General features: G+C 45.4%; 1 pseudogene; it reads left to right on the forward strand.

Annotated features, from left to right (window-relative positions):
- The first annotated feature begins 4785 nt into the window (after positions 1-4785).
- LOC126482587 (5S ribosomal RNA) lies at positions 4786-4903 on the forward strand (annotated as a pseudogene).
- The last annotated feature ends 245 nt before the right edge of the window (positions 4904-5148 follow it).

The following is a 5148-nucleotide window of genomic DNA, read 5'->3' on the forward strand; positions in this document are numbered from 1 at the left end:
AACCTGCTAGGACGTCTGCACTGAAATGATAGCACGTGTACAGCAGTCGTTCCACACCAGACTGGAAACGTGTATTGCCGCTGCTGGTGGTCATTTTCAACACAACCTGTGATGGTCAGTTGTCTCGTTACTGGTCAGAATCCACATAACTAGTGTATGCAATTGTGTTGTTCTTTTGTGCGTACTACCACAGTTATTGCACCAGTGTTAGTGTGGGAACTTCTCAAAATACGGTAGCTCGTAAACGAGTCACACATCACTGACATTCTAATTTATGCTACTTTTAGTCTGTTAATGTCAGTAGACACTGTTCCATTTAAAACAGTTTATGATTGCACAAAAAATACACTCTCTAAGTTTTATAACAATCTGTGTAGTGCATAACAGTACGAACGCCCAACTACCAACCCTTTCTGTGAAAACCACTCGTCAATAGCACTTTCCGTTTCCGCAATATTTGCGGAGCAAGTTTTCGCTGATTCACCCTGTACACTGGCGGAAGAGGCTGTTATCGAGGTCTGATAGCAGAAACAGCGGTACGGACCGTCAGCTCAGCTAGCGCGAAGCAACACACACAGGCGCACGGGAGACCATAGCGGCCGCATGTACGCTGAGTACTGCCACACCTCAGCGCCACGTCACAACCGCCGCCAGTCTTCCATTCGCCTACTTCCACCAGCGGCAAGCATAAAGCAAACACCAATCAAGAACGTCTATTTCCACTAATGAAAGGAAATAACGTAAACACCAATAAAGTATGTCAACACCCTTCCTCTTCATACTCAACAGCCTATCAGAGTTCGATAATAGCCTCATCCGACAGTACAAGAAACAAACTTTTCTCATTCAGCACTTGGCAAAAATAAAACACTGAGGAGGACCATTTGCAATAGAGGTTGAAACGTTGGAAATTTTCCGCATTGACAATGTCGTCACAGACCCAGAAAAATTTTATTGGCTGTGACAATGGCCGCGGAAGCCTACGCGTACATATATCCAACAAAGTTGCAAAAATACTTTACTCACAGACGAATGGTAGGCCAGCAGATATAATGACAACATTATTGAGAAAAGAAAAATATTTATGAATTTATGGACTGTATGGGTCCAGGTATTTTTTAAGAGGGTCATTTAAGTGTTTTGAAGCGGTTGTCCTAAGTTTGGTCAAAGCATTTAAATGAATATCTGTGGTCTCGTTGAATACAGTGGGACATCAACTTCTGTATGTTTTCTTTCATTTAATAAGTGTATTTCTATCTTTGCTTTTGATTATGAAACCTTTGTGCCGGGTGGAGTGGCCGAGCGGTTCTAGGCGCTACAGTCTGGAACCGCGCGACCGCTGCGGTCGTAGGTTCGAATCCCGGCTCGGGCATGTATGTGTGTGATGTCCTTAGGTTAGTTAGGTTTAAGTAGTTCTAAGTCCTATGGGACTGATGACCTCAGAAGTTAAGTCCCATAGTACTCAGAGCCATTTGAACCATTTTTTTTAAACCTTTGTTGTACATGACGCACTGCTTAAAATGTGCGAATCCGTTTTCGCAGGAAGTGTTCTAATAAAATGTTAGGTAATATCGCTGCCAGTGTTCTAAACATAACATCAAAATTGGCGGTCACAAAGTAGATGAACTTAAAGAATTCAGTTACTTGAAAAAAAAAATCCTATGGTGGATGAAGCAAGGAGGATATTAAAACAGCTTAAAGAGGCAAAGATGGCATTCATGGCCAGAAAACATGGGACTTATTTGAAGAAGGTATTTCTGAGATGAGAATGTACGTTTGGACTACAGCACTGTATGGTGGTGAGTCATGGACTGCAGGAAAACCGGTACAGAACTGAATCGAAGCGTTTGAGATGTGGTGCTCCAGAAGAATGTTGAAAATTAGGTAAACTGACAAGATAGGGAATGAGGAAGTTCTCCACAGAATCGGCGATAGAAGGAAAGTATGGAAAACACTGGCAAGAAGAGGGTACAGGATTATAGAACATCTGTTAAGACATCAGGCAATATGTTGATAAGACATGTATTAAGACATGATGGAATATCTTCCTTGGTACTAGAGGAAGTTGCAGGGGGTAAAAACTGTAGGCAAAGACTGAGATTGGAATATATCCAATAAATAATTGAAAACGTGCCGCGCAAGTGCTACTCTGAGATGAAGAGGTTGGCATGGGAGAGGAATTCGTGGTGGGTCACGTCAAATCAGTCAGAAGACTGATGACTAAAAATAATACTGTTGGTAGGAACTCCGGGTAAAAAAATTAGTCACCCCCAGAAGACAGATCGCTAAAACTGCGTAACACCGATTTAGCTTTGATACGCCTTCCATTCTACGAGGAAGAGGGTCCAGAAGTTTATTCAGATGTGTCATGTCTAGCTGAAGTCACTCATTGATGAATTCATCTTGTAAAGCTACCAAACTGCGGGAATAATGATTGCTACATTCGATGCACTGTTTTAAATAGTCCCAGGCATTTTCTACATGGTTAAGCTCGAGTCATCAAGCAAGCCAGTATAGGTAGCACAAGGTGCCTAAGTGTTTGTCAAACAAGGAACGTATAGTGCACCCCTGTAAACACGGCTGTTGTCACAGTAAGCGAGTACTCACCGTGAAGATGTAGAAGGGGTCAAACTGAGAATGTTGAAATAAACAGCCTGGTTCATAATAGACACTGGTGTAGTAAATCTGTGAGAGTGGGCAGTGAGTTGTGCTAGGATAGTTCAGTCGGTGAGCATTTGTCGGCGAAAGGCAAAGATCCCAGGTTTGAGTCCCACTTCAGTACACAGTTTTAATCTGTCAAGAAATTTTAAATCCCAGTTCATGTTCATAGTATATGGAAGTGATGGTACGAAAGCGTCACAAAAACGCCACAGAACCAGCTCCACTATGAAGTACACCATCCATACACTACAGGTCAAACGCTCATTTGTACAGTAAACTGCACTCGACGGGCTGGAATCATTTGAAAAGAGGGAAAATCGCGAACTGTCGGACAAACTACACGCTTCCAGTCAGATATTGTCCAGAGCCTTGCGCGCTTGTGATACGTAATCAAAAGGGTGATTTAACGTCTTTGATCTGTAGCTAACAACAGCCTGCTTAGCGTCCCACCAGGTGGCATGCGTGCTGTCTGCCTCGGATGGGATCGGCCTCATTTGTTGCCGACCGGTAATAGGAGGATGGCCATCCAACGGCAGCGACTGGTGATTATGGGGACATGGACGGTGCAAGCAACCGACGGACTTGAACAGGACTTTAAGCGAAGGTCTGCATTGCCAATCTCACAGTTTACGTTTGAGAAACATGATCGTCGAATCAGATGGAGATGCGGCCTTGCTATTGCCTCTACTGTTGGCCAACTACGGAAATTGCAGGCAGCGGCATATGGACTTGATTGGTAAGCATTTTAATGTGTGGAATGTACGTGAAGCTAGTTGGAGTTATTCGCTGTGCTCTAAGATTTAAAAAAATTACTACAAACCACGAAGGAATTATCCGATTGGGACGGATATCGGTAGCTGTGATGTACTATACAAAAACAATTTGAGAAAAACTGGTTGGTTTATTCAAGAGAAAGGGCTCCAGAAACTGAGCAGGTCAATAACGCGTTCGTCATCTCTGGCTCTTATGCAAACAGTTATTCAGCTAGACATTCGTTGATAGAGTTGTTGGATGTTCTTCTAAGAGATAGCGTGCCACATTCTGTCCAACCAGCGCGTTAGAGCGTCAAAATCCCGAGCTAGACGGAGGGCTCTGCCCATAATTCTCAAACGTTCTCCATTGGAAAGAGATCCGGCGATCTTGCTGGCCAATGTCCGGTATGGCAAGCACGAAGACAAACAGTAGGAGCTGCCACCGTGTGTAGGCGAGCATGGCCTGTCATGAAGGGCAACAACTTTGGGCGTAGAATATCGTCGATGTACAGCAAAGCTGCAACAGTGCCGCGGATGACAGCCAAAAGGGTTCTGCTATGAAAAGGAGTGGCATCTGAGACGCTAACTCCTGTTTCTTGGACAGTATGGCGGGCACAGTGAGGTTGTTCTCCCACCATAGTCCAGGGCATCTCCAGACACGTCTTCCGCCTGGAATCTCATTGACTGTAGTAGAATAGTCTTCAATGATGAATCTCGCTTCGAACCGATTCCAGATGACCAGCGGAGACATTCTGGAGATGCCCTGGGAAGCGGTGGGATACAAACGAGACTGTAGCCCGCCAGACGGCCCGACAACCTGATGTCTGGGGCGCCATTTCATTTCATAGCAGGATTCCTGTGGTGGTCTTCAGAGGCACCATTATAGTACACGGAGAGCGTTTCTATTGCTTGTCTTCGTGCCTGCCGGACTCTGCCTCGGCCAGCAAGGTCGCCGGATCTCTTCCAAACTGATAACAAAATGTAAAAATGTATGTGAAATCTTATGGGACTTAACTGCTAAGGTCATCAATCCCTAAGCTTACACACTACTTAACCTAAATTATCCTAAGGAGAAACACACACACGCATGCCCGAGGGAGGACTTGAACCTTCGCTGGGACCAGCCGCACAGTTCATGACTGCAACGCAAACTGATAACGTTTGGAGCCCTCCAACCAGCTCGGAATTGTGACAATCTAACGCGCCAGTTGGACAGAATATGACACGACGTCTCTCAAAAGGACATCCAACAACTCTGCCGATCAATGCCAAGCCTAATAACTGCTTGCATTAGGGCAAGAGGTGGACCAATGCGTTATTGACTTGTCTTGAGTAAATCACCCAATTTTTCAGAAACTGTAATCATTTGTTTGGCAACGGCCTTGCCGCAGTGGATACAGCGGTTCCCGTCAGATCACCGAAGTTAAGCGCTGTCGGGCGTGGCCAGCACTTTGATGGGTGACCATCTGGACCACCATGCGCTGTTGCCGGCCGCGGAGGTCTCGCGGTTCTAGGCGCGCAGTCCGGAACCGTGCAACTGCTACGGTCGCAGGTTCGAATCCTGCCTCGGGCATGGATGTGTGTGATGTCCTTAGGTTAGTTAGGTTTAAGTAGTTCTAAGTTCTAGGGGACTGATGACCACAGCAGTTGAGTCCCATAGTGCTCAGAGCCATTTGAACAATTTGAACCATGCGCTGTTGCTATTTTTCGGGGTGCACTCAGACTTGTGATGCCG

Source organism: Schistocerca serialis, chromosome 5 (genome assembly GCF_023864345.2).
Source record: "Schistocerca serialis cubense isolate TAMUIC-IGC-003099 chromosome 5, iqSchSeri2.2, whole genome shotgun sequence".
NCBI classification, from domain to species: Eukaryota; Metazoa; Arthropoda; class Insecta; order Orthoptera; family Acrididae; genus Schistocerca; species Schistocerca serialis.